This window comes from Ambystoma mexicanum, chromosome 12, assembly GCF_040938575.1.
Source record: "Ambystoma mexicanum isolate Mex_15411 chromosome 12, UKY_AmexF1_1, whole genome shotgun sequence".
NCBI classification, from domain to species: Eukaryota; Metazoa; Chordata; class Amphibia; order Caudata; family Ambystomatidae; genus Ambystoma; species Ambystoma mexicanum.
The window spans coordinates 375,759,012-375,778,207 of NC_090936.1; the positions used below are offsets into that span (position 1 = coordinate 375,759,012).

General features: G+C 46.4%; 1 protein-coding gene across 3 annotated transcripts in view; it reads left to right on the plus strand.

The window, feature by feature from the left end:
* The window catches only part of TULP3 (TUB like protein 3), a 1,058,170-nt gene that overhangs the window by 847,194 nt on the left and 191,780 nt on the right, over positions 1–19,196 (plus strand). The window lies entirely within an intron of this gene.

The following is a 19,196-nucleotide window of genomic DNA, read 5'->3' on the forward strand; positions in this document are numbered from 1 at the left end:
GAAGGCCTCCCCAATGTGGGTTGTGTCGTAGCCTATCTCCCCCCCCCCCTCACTCCTGACCGCTTTCACTAATCTGCCCCTCTGTACCTCCCTCAGCTTCCAGGCTAAAATCCTGTCCGCCTTGTCCCCTTTTTCATAATACTTTTGTTTGACCAATTGGAGGTTTCTCTCTGTCTGGTGGAGGAGGAGGTCCCTCAGCTGGAGTCTACAGTCCTCCAGGGCGGTCACCTGGCCTCGGTCCAAGGGGACCGTGGAGAGCCCACCCCGGTTGAAGTTGGGCTATTTTCTCCCTCAGTAGTCTTTCCTGGGCCTCCCTTTCCCTCTTTTTCTGGGCACCCATTTTGATCAGGACTCCTCGTAGAGTGGCCTTAAAGGCATCCCATAGGGTGTGTACCCCTACCTCCCCATTATCGTTAAGGTCAAAGAAATCCGAGATGGCCTCGAGAACTTCCTGGGCTAGTACCTCGTCCTTTAACAGGGAGTCGTTGCACTTCCACCTCCCCCTGCGTTCGCTTAAACCTCCCCTTGCTATTGTGATTCGGACCAGATCATGGTCGGACCAGGGAATGGGGTCAACCCTATGACCTGAGGTGAATGGGTGCAGGATCTCGTCCACCAAGATATAAGCTATCCTGGAGAACGATGCGTGGGTGGCTGAGTAGTATGTGAAGGGGGGGGTGTCCGTTCTGGGGATTGGGATCGTGTCCATCAGTCCCAAGTCTTGATTAACCCCTTGGAAGTTACGCGCCATGGTCTTGTCTGATGCCCTGGAGGGCTGCGGGCCTGTGCGTTTTCTGTCCCGGGTAGGGTCCAGGACCATTTTGAAGTCCCCCCCCCCCCCCCCCCCCCCCCACCACCACCGAACCATGTGCAAAGTGTTTGAGTTTGTCCCCTACCTTTTCCCAAAATAGGGTCTGGCCTTCGTTTGGGGCATAGATTACGACTAGGGTGAGTGGGGCCCCCTGAAGGGACCCCCGTAACATCAGGTAGCGGCCCTCTGGGTCTTTCAACGTGGTCTCGTTCTCGAAGCCTGTATTCCTCGATACTAAGATGGCAACCCCTCTCTTTTTGCCTTTATGGGAGGCACTGAAGATCTCCCCTATTCCTCCTCCCCGCATTTTGGGCTCGTTACCCCGCGGCCAATGAGTCTCTTGCACAAAGAGAAAGTCGAGGTTGGCCCTTCTAAATTCCCTGCAGACCAGGGACCTCTTCGTGGGGGTGTTTAAGCCCCGTACATTTAGGGAGCCCACACCCAGGGAGGGCAGACTGTCAGCCATAATCTAAGACTTCCTCTCTCTCGGTCAACGAACTCGACCTACTCTTCCTGACGTGCTCCCTTGGTTCGATTTTTCATCCCCCAACTCCACCCTCCCCTTCCCTCTGGGTGGGCCAAGAACAAAACCCCAACTGCCCCCCTTCCCTGAACCGTAACTGAACAACCCCAACTTCGTGTCCCCCCTCCCCCTTCCCCTGCGTCCGGCCAAATAGTTCTGCCATCCCTGGCTACTGGCCGAACCACCAGCTTACCCGCTGCAGCCGGGCATTCTGTGAGCCCCCCCTCCCTCCTAGCCTTGCTGTCCCCCTTGTTGCTCCCCCATACTTGCTGTTCGTAGGGACGCTGTTAATGATGAATCTGCTGGCTTTTCTTAATATCCCACATGATTCGGTGGGTTTCCCCAGGTCTCAACCCTCGGGATCGTTCCGCTCCCCCTCCTTGACTGGCGATGGGGTATTCATTTTCCTATATAATTCCTTGCTCCAGTTTTACGTCTCCTGTCCTTCGACGAGCCCGGGCTCCCCGGGGTCTCCCTCCCCGGCCCCGACGGGGCCCTCCTGGGATCCGAATCCCCAACGTAGTCCTGGATGGCCATTCGTATGTCATCCTCCGTGGTCAGGGTTGACTGCTGGCCCATGTACTCAAAGGTCAGAGAGAAGGGGTAGCCCCAGCGGTAGCGGACCCCCTTTTCTTTCAGCAGGAGTGTTAGTGGGCGACACATCCTGCGTTTGGCCAGGGTGTAGGCGGAGAGATCTTGGTAGATTGAGATCTGAGCGTTGTTGTAAGTGATCTCCCGAGCCTTCCTGGCTTCCTCCAACACCTTTGTTTTTTCGGAGTAGTAGTGGAACCAGACCAGGACAGAGCGGGGGCCCCCTGCCCTCCCCCCAGCCCTGTGCACTCTATCGAACGTGGGTTCTGTGGTCATCTCTTCGGCAAAGAGCAGGGTGACGATATCGCTCACCGCGCGAGTAATGTCTCTGTTTCCCCGTCCTGTTCTGGTATCCCGAAAATTCTAAGATTGTTCCTCCTCTCCCTATTTTCGAAGTCGTCCATCTGCCTGGACCTTTCCTCCTCTCTTTTCTCCAGGGCCGCTATCCTCAGTCCTAGGTCCATCTCTAGGGATGTCGATGATGTCTGGTTGGCCTCCACCTGCAACAGTCTGTCTTTGACCTTGTCCACTCTTTGATCTATTTTTTCGAATTTCTCGGGCAATGTCCGATCGCATGTCCCTGATCTCCTGTAATATGGAGGCAAAGCCTCTTTCCATGGCGGACGTGGGGGGACCTGGGGTCTCCGACTGTGCAGGACCCTTGGGGGGGCTTAGGCTTCTATTGCTGGACGCCATCTCCTGAAAGCGGAATTCCTGTAGGGTTTGCCGCCAGTCCATCGAGCTTTCCCCCCCGGGTTCGCCAGCGGCCGCCCCCTTGGGGCTCTCAGATCGGGGGCGCGACGGCGGGTGGGGAGGGAGCCCCCGGGCGAGGCGCACCCCTCCCTTACCGTCGCGTGCTGCTGCAAGGGGTCTACACCGGGCAGGCACACGCCACACCGTCCCCAGGCGGGGGCCACACACCCGGGTCGAAGGGGCCGCAGTCCGCTTAGGCCGCCGCTGGTCTTTATGGGCCAGGATACATGGGCTGCCCCCCTCAAGCCACCACACCCCCGCTCCCAAGTGAGAGGGGGAAACGCTGTTGTCCCGGGCGGGCACACGCCCCACCAAGGTCTGGCGGGGGCCTCGCTCCCGGGGACCGTGCGTTGCTGCCAAGACTCCCCTCATGGGGGCGGCGGGGCTCCGAGTTCAGCACGGGCAGAGCACCAAACTTGCCTGACCCCGGCCGCCCAGTGGATCCTCGTCTGGGCTCTTCACGTTGTGGCGTGGGGTCGGCTGTCTGCTGGGGGGGCCCCCCCCGGTGCTCTAGGGTGGTCTCCAGCGCGGGTCTTCCCAGCGCTGGTTTCTGGCCATCGACGGGGATGAAGGAGGCCGGGGGGGAGGGGCGCGGGTCCGCTGTGCTGATCGCTCCGACCCTCACGATCCCCCCCAGTGCTCGATCGGGTTGAGGGGTCCGTCGAGGAGTTGAGGGGTCCGTCGAGTAGGGCGGGAGAGGAGGGCGCCCCCTCTGCGTGTGCGCGGCTTCCCTGGAGCTCCTCCACGCTTATTCGACGCTGCGGTCATCGAGACTTGGTGCGGCCTCGTCCCCGCCCGATACTGCGGGTCTCGTTCTCACTGGTCCCGGGGGCCCCGAGCGTTGCTCCTTCGCTCGATGGGTGCCCGGGGGGTTCCTCGCGCCCCTCCGTCCTACTTCGTCCGCCAGGGGGGCCTCGGGGGGGGGGCTCAATCCCCTGTTACAGCCCAGCTACAGCGGGAGCGGCACAATCAGGCAGCCATTGCATGCGCGCCCCCTGGTGGCCTCCACCATTTGTATTTTTAAGGTTGGTTGTCTGGAAATCGAGCAATATGAACACTGCACAGATGCCTATTTTGAGTTTACCTATTTATAATACTCTTTGCTGAATTCAGATAATGTGTAGAAATAGCCACAACCACCTTCCCAGCCCATGGGTGTCCCGCCTCCCCCCTACAGGTCATTATTTGGGATTGTGGGGTTGGCCTCAATCAGTTCAAAAACATCCCTTCTGCTTTGGGTTTTGCGAAGATCAAACCCACACATTGGCTTCTTGGTTACCAGAAGAGCAAAGTCTTTTTGGGAACACTACAACAGTTTACTGATTGCTTCTATCAGTAGGGTGAGCTCCCTAAAAGTCTTCCACCTTAAACTTGACAAAGTGCTGACATTCGTCTTCATGCGTCTCTATGCATTTAACAGGTAAGCACATTTTAAGGCTCAAGCAAAGAAAGATATTCCCTTGTAACAACCCCATTGTTCACATTTGGCTTATTTATTGGAATGGTCTACTGGCTACATAACCAAAATTGTCGTCATGTTCACTATCTCTCACCCAACAAGGTAATATCACTAGAATAAGTAACACATTGAAGTTGTAAGATCTGGTCTACCCCTCCATATGTTCTAGCAGCCATTCCTTGATGACCCCTTCTTGCCCAGAATAGTCCCAAAATACCTCCTGCATGCAGAGCTCAAAATCTGATCAGCTCATACATCTTAACTGTCACATAGACAATCTATTAATGCCCTGAAAATACCCCAAACTCAAAGGTCTGTGCCCCTTGTGCCTTAAAGATGAATTTGAAATGGCTATTTCTACTCAAACCTGTAGTTGTGCTAGCCAGTATCTGTGGAAAGAGCCATCTGAACAGAATGACCCACATTTTTGCCATTTCTCATCAATATGGTGCAACTACCCATGGGTAGCGGTTCCATGTGATATTTTCGCAACCCCCGCATCATTTTTTTATGTTGGGGGGGCACCCCCGCACCTAATATTTTCGCCACCAAAAATATCACCTATGGTCGTTCCCGATGACCATATGTTCGGCGATATTTTTGCTGGCAAAAATATTACCTGATAGCTGGGTAGCTAAGTGCTTAACCAAATCCATGCGAGCATCATGTTAAGGCTTAGAACAGAATAGTTTCCGATGGTTTTTAAAAAAAATGTTTTTAAATGCCAATAAGACCTTGAACATCAAGGGGAAGCAAATTCCAAGGTTTAATAGCATGGTGGAAAAGGTCTGTCCCAAGTCACAGGCCCGGTTGAACGGGTATACTAAAGACGAGTCGCCATAGATCGGAGGGCATGGGTTGCAACATATGTTGCATTCGTTTCCTGATATATAGTGGACAGCTTCCATGAAAAGATTTATGGGTAATTGTAAGTAGCTTGAATGAGATCATAGCCCTTGCTGAGGACCAATACAATGTATTCCTAATAGGTGTTATATGAAAGTGGCAAAAAGAATCTGCAAACATACGAATGGAGGAATTATGTAGCACATGTAATGATTTTGGTGCGTACTTAGGAGAAACAGCATATAAAGCATTGCAGTATTCAAGTTTGGAACCTATGATGGCTCGAGTAAAAGTGGGACAGTGGGGAACTGAAAAGACTGGTATAATAGATGTAGCCACATAAGATGGTAATTTGCTGAGATTATTACAGCATTTATCTGGGGAGTCAGACAAAGTTAAAAATGTCTCCCAATGTTTTGACACTTTGTTGTATAGGAAGGGGGGAAATTAGAGAGACTTACAGTAGGAGTCCTAACCATAGATGAATAAAGCTGTTGCTTTGATGATACAAGTAATTTAGTCACTCTTGCTTGGATTTAGTCCTTCAAAATTATCAGACATCCAACTTTCTATTTTGTTAAATATATTCTAAATTTTAGTAATGTTGGGACTGGTGGTCATTGCCAAGCTTGAGTTTGGTATTTTTTGCAAAATTCTAGGTGATGATGTCTAAATCACATTTTAAATTGTGAAGGTGATCCTCAAGCACTAAGGCACGCACAGTCAACGGTTATGTGTGTCCTATTTTGACTGAGACCTAGTATTAATAAAGGAAGTTTGCCAATGTGCTGATTTGTCTGAAGCATATGCTACATCTTTGATGCATTTGAAGTGGATACTGTGATCCAGAGTATCAAATGTTGAGGATCAGTGCTACAGCATAAGGCCTGTATCCCCATAGTCTGTTTTTGATTAACACCTCTTTAATATCAATGACTGCCAATTCTGTGCTTCTGACTTGTCTGAAGCCGGACTGTTCATCTCCCTGGAGCTGTTCTACAAATGTACTTAGTTGATTGTGGCTTCCTCAGCCAATTATTTCAAGATGAAAGTATTGTTATTCATGGGTTGGTAACTAGAGCAGACAGATGGGTCTAAGTTATGCTTCTTCAATATGGGTGTGACCCAAGCCTGTTTAAGGGCTAGAGGTACCAAAGCTTCATTAACTGAGGAATTTATATGTTAATTACTGTTCCCAAAATATGTGCACAGTCCTTGATGACTACTGAGGGGCATGGATCAATAGGACAGCTTGTAGGATTAATACTAGATTGGATAGATAATATATCCTGGCGAGAAATTGGAATGAAATTAAAAGGAGGGCCAGTTATACAAGGGTGATTAGTTGCTCAGGAAAAATCCAAAGAAAATAGAACATGGGTAGCATGATGAACAGCTTTGTTAGAAAAGGGGGAGAGGAGATTTGATGTTGGTTATTTTGTCTCTGAAGTATATTTGCTTGGTATTCAGCATTCCTCTGATGGTTCAATGGGATCCATGTCACATGGTGTTGTGAACATGTATTGTTTTTTTTAGGAGATAAATAACCTGTAGGAGATTAGAGGCTGAATTAATCTGCACTTCAAAGTAGTTGCACTTGGATTCTAGTGCTCCATGCTTCTAATTCGAGAGAGCTGCCCAACGATGGACTAGCTTTACCTTGGAGTTCACCTGACAGAGCGCGTGAAAAGAGTGTAGACGCTGGATCTCCAAGTGTATCTTTTGATAGTGGGCATTCCAGCCAACTTAGAGCTATACCTCACTGCCCAAAGACCTGGCTGATACACTCCGCTACATGTTTTCAAGTTAGACGAATGAATCTTTCCAACACCACTAACCTATTTACCAGTTTTCTGGAATAGGACTGGCTTGTAGGTCAGTGGTGCGTTGGAAGGGGTCATTTACTAGCTTGAAAACATGTAGCTGAGTGCATCAGCCAGGTCATTCAAAGTTTCAGCACTCGGCTACATTGCCATCAAGCTGCTGAAGGATGGAAATGAAGCCGAGTGTTGAAACTTTGAAACAAGGGCAGCTTATTGTGACACCCATGAGGAGGCATCTATCAAAAAGTAACCAGCATTGGAAACCCAGTAGGTCTATCTGGGTGTTCTGGACAGAGCCTGAAGGCTGTTGTCATGAGAGTTCAGGTTCCATGCAGGTTGCACAAGTCTAAAACCAAGCTAATGGAAATGGAGGCCATCAAGAGCCGTTTTTACTCAAGTAATCACTTACCATTCCTCAGCGACTCCTCCAAGCCTCCTGATTCTATGTAATGAGGCAGTATGAGGTTGGAATACCTGTTCTGAGTTGTTGGGGACTATGCCCAGGGACAACATCTGAATCCTGCTCTTCAATATATTGGTGGCTTAATATCTGTCCACCCACACTGTACCGCAAAGGACACCAGTGTGAAAACCCCCAGGCCAGGAATTTGGCATCCTCATGCAGGTATCCTTGCTGGTCATCTACAAGCCCTTGGATTTAAATCTGGAATGGAAAAAATAAGCAGGTCATCGGTTGCCAGCCTGATCCCATGGCATAAGGTAGTCGTGGGATAGTGGCTTGTTAATTTGGGTGGAGCAGGGTTAAGAGAAATCCCCCCTACAGGAGGCAGGGGTGATGAGGGGTCTGCTTGTTTCGGGGTCTGCTTGTTTCGGGGTCTGCTTGTTTCGGGGTCTGCTTGTTTCGGGTCAGTATCTGAGAATCTCAGTGTGGTTGTCCTATCACTGTATCACTGAGATATGTTTGATGCTTTTCTGCTTCAGGGTACGCATTGCCCTTGAATAATAACAATTGTAATTTAATTTGTCGGTTCATCGGTTCTGCGACATCGGTGACAGTAACAGGTGTTACTGAACAACCTAATGAGTACATTGGAAAGTATTGCTTTCATCAAACTGTCAGACTACCCTTTTGTTGAATGCAACCTCTCCACATAAAAAGGCTAGCCCCAAAACAAATTATTAAAGCATTTAAGTGCTGGTGCGACTTGTACATCAGTAAACGGTCATCCTATGTGCACCAAGCCTTACTGTTAAGGGTATTTTCATGTTTGCCTCGTATACAAAGTGTTCCTCTGTAAGTTCGGTTAGATCCTCCAAAAGGGGACTCAATGTATTGTCTCAGCACTGATTCCTATTTCTCACAATCTATTGTCTCCTATTGAACCTTTTTGTCAGAATTTCATGTTCAATTTAGATCTGTTGATACCCATGCACTTGAATTGCTTTCCTGTTTTGCCATAGGTACTGTGTTTGTACCCGGAGAGTCTGCTGAAACCTGCTTTGAATCCTGTGCTACTTAATCTGCACTTTCCCACTAATTATTGTATTCTCAGTGGATCGTACTGGCACAATTTGTAGTGACATGGCTTTTATTTAAAAAATGTGTTAACCCTTGAGTTTGCCTGTCCTATTGGAAGCTTCTTCTACAAGCACTATGTGCCGCTTTCCCCTTAGTTAATTAAGATATATTTATTTTGAAAGTTGATTCAAAGCATACGTAAAATACTTCATGTAAAGTATAGCTGTAATACAAAAATTAGAGATTCTGTTATGTGCAAATATGCTTACAAATAAGTACCGTATTATAATAAAATGAATCTCTCTTAATCCTAACCCAAGTTTACACTAGTGTAAACTTTGGTCCTAGTGGTTAACATTGGGGGAAGATTGCAGGGCAGGTTGAAATAGTTTGGTTAAATATTTTAGGACTACTATTGCAACCTGCTGTGCAAGCTTCCCCTTATGTTAACCACTAGGACCCAAGTTTGAACTAGGACTGATGTCCTAGTGTAAACCTGTTACGAATAAGAGATGCATTCTAAGGTAAGCTAAACTCGCTCTGTAAAATTCTAGTTCCCAGCTCAAGAAATCATCTGTTTTTTCTAGGAATTCTGGGAGTTGTATTTTCCTTTTCCATTTTAAATTTGGGACTACAACCCTCAGGACTCCAAGAAAAAAGTCATGACTGGATTGCGTTCTCACTCATGGAGCTGCGATATTTGATAGCTTAGAACTGTTCCTCAGCCTACTACCTACGGCACTTAAGCTGTTTGGGCCCAAACTCATTGAGGGTGCTTGAGGCTTATTGACTAGTGCATAGAAGGTCTACCTCTTGGCTGTTAAGTAGGATGAAATTGAAAAAGGGACGTGACTGGGCGTGTTTGTAATACTATCCCTGGTGTGACGTATACTGTACCCATGGTCCTTCACGCATCGAGGTCCCTCAGATTGTTTTTTTCCGCCATTGTGTTTGGTCATTTCTAATGCAGAGTCCGTATCTTTGATACTTTAACTTTAATAGTAACTTTATTGAAAAACATCTTGCGTCTTTTCGATGGACACAGTTTCGACGAGCAACTTACAACATCCTTCGACTGCAGATTTCGACAAATAACACATGGAATCGACAACAGGCTTCGGCCTTGCAGTCGGGCAAGTGGGGGGAATGATTATCTTTGACTTCTCTTAGAGAATGCATCCTTTCACTTCCCTTTTACACTGCAATTGTTTGGCTGCTTTTTCACATATTTGGAAAATGGAAAGCATGCCCTTTAAATTCTGTCCATCATGTAACAGAAAATTCCCTTTGAAGGACACTCAGTGTGTGTAACCACTGCCTTTCCCGTCACCATCCAGAAAGCCGTTGTGCGTCATGCAAACTCTTTAAGCCCAAGACGCTCAAAGAGCAACGCACCAAACGATGGGTGGCCTACACTATGATGGTCGAGTCGGACATCCCCAGTGGCACCTTCGAATTAGTCCCAGAACACCATGACAGCAAGAGATCTGAGTCAGATCCCAGACATTTTGGAGGAGACTACTGGCTCCTGTGTGTAGGCCCAAGGCGCTGCTATGGGGGAAAACGTCTGGGTACAAAGACACACACATGCACCACAAACATAAGCACACAACCCCTAGCCGCCCTTAACGGGTGCATCAAAGGGAAGCCGCATGGTAATCGAAGGCACCTCAAAGCCAGCCGACTCCATGCGCCACAAGCCCACTGTGCTTCCGCTCTAATGCCCAGCGCATGGTGAAAACAGTTAACCGTGCCGATTGTGTGCTACTGAAACCTTTGACGGAACATGTTTTGAGTTGGTTGAAAAAAACGCTAAGTAGCAATGGGAAACAGAGGTGTCTCAGGAACACCCCAGAGACGTGCCAGCTGCCCCACAAGAGGCCCATAGATATTTTAAGGCCGCCTCCCCCTTGTCGCAGTCTTTACAGAAACAAAGGCAAAGGGAAGTTCCAGAAGCTGTAGTGTTCCCACTGGCTGAAACCCCTAAAACAGGTCCTTGGACTAGAGAACGGTTTGAAGATACAATTTCATCCTTAGTTTAATTTGTGGACCGATACCCAATTAGACAAGACCCTAGATTTAGAAATGAGGGAACCTCAATCTAAATCCACTAGGCTTCATACCTCTCCTATACATACCATCATTGACGTTACTGAGCAAATACAAAATTACATATTACAAGACTGTCAAGATCCTCTGTACTATCAAGACCAGTGTGATGATGATGACCAAGGGACTTGGTATGATTACCCTAATGGGACTACTGGCTATGACCCATATGATCCAGATATTTCTCTTCAGCATTGGAGCTTTCAAAGATTCACATTTTACGGTCTCCTGATGTTGCACCTTAACAAGGTCACACTCCTCCCGTTGACGATCAACTTTTATTTAACAATCTTCAAGACTTGCAGATCACTTTAAAATCCAGACTCGACACAGTTGAGGACACTGATTTTGTAGATGACATTCTGAATAAAAAGAAAGCAGTCAGTCAATACCTCTTCTGCAATCAATGAAAAAGAGAATTGACCCATCATTAGTTACACCATCTCTTAGCCAAGCAGTAAACGCAAGGGTTGAGAAAGTCTTCAGGCCTGCACCATCAGACCCTGTCTACATTAGGGCCCATGTGAAGCCAGATTCTCTTGTCACCACAACAAGACAACGAGCAGGCGTACCATTGTTCAATGCCGAGGCACTGCCAGATAAGGAGTGCAAAAGATGACATGCTCTAGGCAAAAGAGTAACTAATTCTGGAGCTTACTCTACACGTATAGTTGAATAATTATATACTATTTGCCAGTTACAATACTGGTGGCACAAAATGTTCTTAAAAATACCTTTCATTCAGCAGAGACCTCTGGCAGAATCATTGCTGAGGGCACCTTGCTCAAACGCCATTCGTGACTTCGTAATTCAGTATTTAAACCAGAAAAAGGCAACACTAATAAACATGCCCATAGAAGACTCTGTCCTCTTTGGAATGGCTGTAGATGACGCTTTAGATACTGCAAAAAAAGAATGCAAAACATTAGAAACACTAGGACAAATATCCAACAAAGCCTTCATTCACTGTGTGAGCTTCAATAACTGCCATTCATTTCGCAGCCAAGTATTCACAAGAGCCTCAGTCTGGTTTTGGGTTCACTTCATACTCCTAGTGCACTCCTCAAGGAGTCTTCCTCTTTTCAAACCAATCAACAAAGGGGTTTTAAAAGAGGTAAAGATTGGGGCAGAATTGCAGCATCTAGAGGCTCTGCTGACCCCTCCAACAAATGACGTTCAAGTCCAAGTCCCCTCCCATGCTTTCCCGGTAGGAGGTTGCATAACTTTTTTTCACCCACACATGGGCAGGCATAACATTGGACCAGTGGGTGTTAACAGTAGCCAAGTGATATTCAATAGAATTCCTGGCAGGACCTGGCCCTCATCCTTAAAGATCAAAGAGAATGTCTCAATAGCATCACATCATTTTACAAGAAGAGATACAAACACTCCTACAGAAGGGAGTGATTGAGCTGCTTCCACTTCTAGCGGTAAACCAAGTTATTTATTCAATATACTTCCTTGTCCCAAAAAATAATCTAACCATGCGCCCTGTCTTAGAACTGCATCCTACAAACACGTATGTCAAGCCACAAAACTTCAGGATGACCACGCTGCAAGAAGTAATCCCTCTTCTAAAACAAGTGGATTACATGATCAGAGAAATCTGCGTATTTGCAGAAGAGGTGTGTTTTTAACTGGTTTCATAAAGCTGGCCAAGGAGTTGATTCTTATTGCAATTGGTAGAGCATTTCACTCTCTGGAGGCCCAGATGGGAAAACTACATCCACCAAATGTAGACGGCTTAAAACAAGAGTGCTTGAATTTGTAGTGATCACCAGAACGAAGAGAGCGGGGCGGGGTGGTTGGGTACCAACTGTTGCATCAGGTAGACCGGGGTGGTTGGAGGACCAGCATTTAAGTGAAATTCTATGCACCACGGGCAACCAGTGTAGATCTTTCCTGGCCTTAGATATGTGCTCCTGTTTTCGGAGGCCAAAGATATAGTGAACTGCGCTATTCTGAGCAAGCTGTAGGGGCTGTATGTTGGATTTAGTAGTCCCAGACAGGAGAGCGTTACAGTAATCAAACCTCGAGATCACAAGAGTTGAGGCAAGTGTGGATCTATTTTCAATGGAAATGTGAGGCCTGATTTGGTTAAGTAGCTTAACCATGTACCCACATGAGGCCCTTGTGTGGGATCCATGGGTTTTCATGTTTAACTCTGCATCCACATAAACACCTTGTGTTTTGACGGTGGATCTGACTGTCGGCAATAGTTAAGTTTGTGTAGGAAACATCAAGTTTGTTTAATCTATAGCCACGATGAGAAGCTCAGTCTTATTGTCATTATGAGCAAGTGAGTTTGAGATCATCCAAGACTGAATTGCTGAGTAGACTACATTGAGTGCCTTTTGAATCTTGTGTGTAGTTCCCCGAGAGGTTGAAGACCACCCGAGTATCGTCCGCGTAGTTCGTATGACTGACACCCAGATGGTCAAGCAAATCTAGCAGTGGTCTAATATAGATGTTAAATAGTGACGGGGAGATACAGGAATCCTCTCGAACTTTGGCATTAAGGATGTCTGGACAGGATTGGGCATGGTCCACTGGCACTCTGGATACCCCGGGCCGAGGAATGGTGCCACCCAGTCTGTTGCCCCCTGGGAGCAGCCTTCTAGATTCCTCAACCTAGTGATGAGGATGAAGTGGTCAACAAGGTCGAAGGCCGCTGACGGGTCCAGGAGCATCAATAGGGCTGGGTGGCCATCGTCCACGATACTAGCCAGAGTGGATTCCCAGTCCCATGTCGAGCTGGAAAGCCCGACTGATACGTACTGATACGTACCCAGGATGTTGTTTTTCTCTAGGAATTCCTGAAGTTGGAGATACACCACCTTGTCCAGTATCTTCAATAGAAAAGGAACGTTTGTAATAGGTCAATTTTTAGCTGGCAACAGGTCAAGTAAGCTCTTTTCAACATGTTGTCACAGAATCGGGGGACAGCCCTCCAACCATACCTTCAAACACTGAACTTGGCAGTCTGGCTCCTGAAGTCATAGAATTTGGTGGCTTAAGTCTAGACCAGAGATGTATGGACTTCTTAAAGGAAGGACTCTAACCTAATGCAAGGCACTGCCATTTCAAAACATGGAAATGCTTTGTCTTGTGGTGTAAAACACACAACCCTATTTACTGTTCACCTTCTCATATAGTAAACTATTTACCATCTCTATTAGACTTGGGGGTTAGTCTTTGATTCACCCCAAGTGCACCTAGCAACACTTTCAGCTTACACCACTTCCCAAAGTAAAATATTGTGATGGAAAGTGCTCATGGTTAAAGTTTTCATGGAAGGAGTCAAAAGATTATACCCACCAATTTCAAATCTATCTCCCAGAGGGGAATTAAATGTTGTTCTTACAAAGCTCATTGGTGCCTCCTTCGCGCCAAAGCATAAAGCCAGTCTTAAACATCTCATATGTAAGACTGTTCGTCGTGGCGCCATTAAATCCATGAGGGTGAGTGAACTACAAGCTTTCTCAGTTCAGGATCCATGTGTAATAGTTTGCAAAAACAAAGTTATACTATGTACCCATCCACGTTTTTCTCCTAAATTTATTTCAAAGTTCCATTTTAACAAGTCCATAGAACTTCCTGCTTTCTTCCTGCAAAACCCAAAGAATTCAGCAGAAAAAGGCCTCCATACAATGGATGTCAGGACTGTCATGTATTACATACAGAAAACAAAGCCACTTACAAAAACAGTTTCGTGTCTGTAGCTGCAGGAAGAGAAGGGGACTGTAATGAATCCAATGGAGTGATGGATTCCCCGGTGATGACCTCCCATGAGGCCAGGGGACGGCAGCCACTACCTTATCCTGACCCTGGGGGCGGCTTTGAGGGAGGGTCACATGGAGGAAACTATCGGGGAGATATCATGACTTCATTGGACGAGACTCTGTATCTCCCCCTGTCCCATGAGGAAGACCCTCTAACAACCAAGACCTTTTTCTATGAGGAAGAATGGCTTATTGTAAAATGTGTGTTCCCCCTTGAAGTAAAGAAACCTCTTCATGTTTTTCTGGTCCAACACCCACCTATGACACAAACATGCAAAACTCCAACACAACACCTTTTCTTCGGAAATATCTGTATATAAAATCACTGAACTGTTCAAATACCATGTGTCCAATGATACCTATGGACTTCAACTCCTAGAATTCCCCAAGTACTGAGACAAAGAGGATGAAGGAGTTTGAACAAGGGACCATGAGTTTGAAACACTGCATGCGGTCTAGTTTTCCCAAAGCACCTGTGCATGGGACATTTAAACATGGCCAGCGCACGATTGTGAGAGATTGCAGGAGAACGAGCGCAGAAATCATGTACTGGTGTGGCAGAGTAAGGAAGGCCACCACGTCGGAGGGAGAGATGGCGAGCTGGAGAGGTGTGGAGCCACGAGAGAGGTCCTGGGCTCTCAACAGGTCGAGAAGGTGGCGTTCTCCGTTCCGGGGACATGAAGGGAAGCCAGCATGGGACTGCGTAGGCGTGAAGGAAGCCAGAAGAACGTCTGCACACTCCAGTGTGGAAAGGTGGTGAAAGCAACACACCACAGAAGCGCGAACCAGAGACACTGGATAAGACCGGTGAATTTACCTGAAGCCAGTGGGGACCCTGGGATGTTACGGCAACCACACCAACAGCAATTTGAATGTAGTACCATTATTAACAATAGGAGAAGATTGTTTGAATGCCGAAAAGGCAAGGTACAATCTCCAATGCGCTGTGGATACATGAAGTGCAAGAGTAGGGCAGATCTTGAACAAGCCTTACCACAAACATATATGCCAAGAGCAATACATACAGTATTGTTGATACAGCGAGCCTGTGGAACGCATGAGAAGCCCTGGCAAAGCAAGACACCAGGAAATTGGTGCACATGTCCTTGCAGGGAAGTATATTGGGCAAGTGAGAACCACAAGTGAACTGGCAGGCGAGTACACCAAGTAGTTAATGCATAAAGAAACGTGGCAGGAGAGTATACCAGATAATGTGCAAAGCTTCCAAAGTGTTAAATAATGACAATGTTAAAGAAAGACAGTGTTTCTTAAACCAAGGAGAAAATTGTGTTAAAGACTGTTACAGAACTTGTTGCCTAAACAGGAACTTTGTGAATCAAGGCAAGATACAAAGGAACTGTTAGTAAAAGACTATTGCCATCCTACTTTAAGAATCCAGGAGAAGGGGTCCACCCTCTGGATGCAAGGACTTCCACCTTGGAGACCACTTTTGTTGGCACTATTCTTTCTTCACTTGCGAGTACTTTTTGCCAGTATCAAGTTGAAGATATTTCCTTACACATTTTTTCTTTGTAGTGCAAGAGTCGGGATAGGATGCGAGGATGGTTTTTCAGGTATTGACATCCTGACGCAGACAGGCTCCTTAGCTTTGATTTATAGGTATGGAAACCCCGCTTTAGCATAGGGTCAGGGTGGCTTTTCTTCCAACCAATTTTCATTTAATACATTTCTTTGACAAAAACATGACGACCTGGTGTCCGGCTCCCATTTCTGACCCCTTGCAGGGACCCTGTCTCGAAGTCGGCTATCTCAAAATGGATTGTCAGACGCATCCAATTGTGCTATTCATTAGCAAAGAAAACCTTACCTTTCACACCCAGAGCACATTCAACTCTGGGCACAGGGGCATTAGCATTACTGCTTAGATGCACATTCACAAGATGACACAAAGGTGGGTCAGACAGTGTTAAAACATCTTTTTTCCACTGTAACTTCTAATAAACCACCACCTTTTCCAGCTACTGCTTGCTATTCTGTGCAAAGCGTGTGATTCACAATCCTGAGAAAGCAAACATTACTTACCGTAATTGTATTTCTGATGCTTATATCTGCTTAGATTCACATGCGCCCACCCGTCCTCCCCTCTTCAAGTTCAAAGTAGATAGGTTACTCTGTTCTTTACTTCCTGCACTCACGCATACTTAATGCTCCCTCATGTCCGAAACGAAACAATCTGAGGGACCTCGACACATGAAGGACCATGGGTACAGACTAGTACACGTCACACTAGGGATAGTATTGCAAACATGCCCAGTTGACATCCCTGTTCGAAGTTTGAAGGCAAACTATGCAATAATCTGCACTGACCACTTGATATCAGCCTATACAAAACATGTGAATCTAAGATGATACAAGCATCAGAAATAAGATCATGGTAATGTGTGCCTTTGTGTCTTACTGTCACCAAAGGTTCTAATATGCATTCAATTATTTAAATTAATAAAATAATGTAAGTGATGCAGTAAGATGGAACCAAATCACAAGAAATATGCCCTAGCTTCAGAAGTCCAATCCAGTGCCTTTCCCCCAGAATGTACTTGATGCAGGTAAAGTACTTGTGTTGGTGAAATATTCAAGAGAAGAACTCCAACAAAGTTACTGGTAAGTAAAGATGCTTTCTTATCTTTCAGATTTCACTGCTCAAGTGCGACGACCAAAATCAGTGGGATGGAAGGATACAAATAGACTTGTTCTCAATGTTCTCCTATGGAGGACAAAGGGAGACAAATGCTTTTTGTTTACTTACACTCCATAACGCCGATTTTCCCAGAGGACTAGATGGGTCAACTGTAGGTCGCAGAAGGTTGGTTTCCCCACCGTTGGTTCTGGTGAGGGGTGCCCAGGAGCTTCAAGTGCAAGGATTCTTCTGGTCTGGTCCAGGAGCAGAGTGCAACCCTTGGAAGTTGAGAAATACAGAAATCCATGATGCAGATCTCTTCAGGACACTTCACAAGATGGGAGAAGGCGAGTTCCAGCAATGGCTACCGCACACAGACAGCGGGCATCCTTCCAGTCACGGTTGAAGAAATCCTTCCAGAGCAGGATGCTTTGAAGCTGGGAGGCTAACATTAGACAAGGTGACTTAACACCACACGTTGATGACCACCTAAGTTCCAGCTGCAAACATGGAACGGGGAATGGTTCTAGCAAGGTAGCCCACTGCAGAGTGGTCCAGGGACACTTCTGAATACTCGGGACGGTTGGATCTAACAAAAAGTCGAGACTGGTTGGTCCTACCAATCCAGGGGTTAAAGTACCACACTGGGCCTTCTCAGATCTGGTAGTCCAACACAGCTTCACTGGGCCAGATGCAGGAAGCATTGCTGGGCCTCTTCAGGAGTCTTCTTCGGATCTTCAGTCAGCTGTTGTACAATGAGGGATTTTTGGGTCCAAGGCTGATCTGAAGAAATGGCTGCAGGAGTCCTCTTCTTATCCAAAATCAAGCATGGAAGCAAGTCCAAGCCCACCAATTAAGGATCTGCACTATTCAAGCAGCCAGCAGTTGTTCAATCAGAGACTGTTGTTGGTTTTACCCATGTCCCACACCAAGAATTTCAGGCACCATAGATTTGGAGTGGGACCAGACAGTCCCACCCCCTTCCCGAGTCACCTACACACAAAGGCATCACTAGTACATGAAAACAACAATATGGTCAACGACAAGCTAAAATCTTGTGATGTGGCCATTTTAGGGCACTAGCCATATTTAGTGCCATACACGGTAAACAAATGTGCACACTAGAACTAACATAAACATGTTAAAAATATAATTGCTGCCAGCAGCTTGTCTTTAGGCACGTATAAAAGTAACCAAAAGACTAGTATGATGCATATGTATCCCTATTGCACTGCATTGTAAAATGCTGTGTGGTTTAAATGTTACTTGGTGTAAAAAGTCAATAGGAAAACATGGTTTCCCAGTTCTGATAGTCTGAAGGACTCATCAGTTTCCCCATAACCAAAATGAGCAAAAGACCATGGGTGTACAGCTGAAGGCTTTACTTCCATTTAAAAAGTCAGAACGGGTTCAGAAGCAAAATGTTTGGGGGTCCATAGAACTATGAAGGGAAAGTTGCCAAGAGAGAGTTTTCCTAACACATACAAAAACAGAATTTTATTTTAAGTGTTCCTGTGCCAGCCAGTACTTATTGATGCTAACTGAACCACACTGATGCATCAAACTGTTTCAGAAATTGGCATGTTCTAATCTTTTTTCGAAATTCTACTGTTTTTTAAATGACCGCACCACAGGTAGAGAGCTGCATAGTGCTGCAGGTTTTCCAGTAGAGCAAGTCTTTTTAAACATGCAGAATTTTAGGTGTTCCAAAGCAGATCCTTAAGCTAGATATTCCGACTTACTGACCATTAAAAAAGGAAAGAATTCAGTGATCGAAGTGAGGGGGAGCGGTGCTCCTCTACTTTTTTTGTTCACATGGTTACCATTCCTATACTTTTATTTTAAAAAGAAAACGCTGCGGAGCGGTTCTTTTTAAAATAAAAGTATAGGATTTTACGGAGGTCGGGAAGTCAATCACAGCACTTCCCTTGGACTAAACGCCCTTGTTGCAGCTGCGCAGCCGCCAGCTGAGCCTTCTTTTTACGTTGAGGAGTTGCAGGTATGTGATGGTTGAGGAGGCGTAGAGGCCAGTGTACAGTACTACTGGGTCCGGAGAGAAGGACGATTCAGTGGACTGTTCAGTGAAGTCCACTGTACCGTCACTCTCTTATTTTTACTGTGTGTGGGACGTCATGGGACCCTCACCTTCAGCCTGCCTTTCATTGCTCTGCAGAGGCAGAGCCATAAACTTCCCATTTGGTGCCATTAATGAAGGCCTGTGTTCCGCACTGACATACTTGTGCGGAAGACAGGCCCTCGCCTCGTTATTGGCACTAAATACATGTTCTATTTGTTCTTTTGACTTTGTATTCAGCTGGGATACGCTGTCGAGTTGACAGCATTTTCCCGCTGAATACAAACTTAAAAGAACAATGACAATG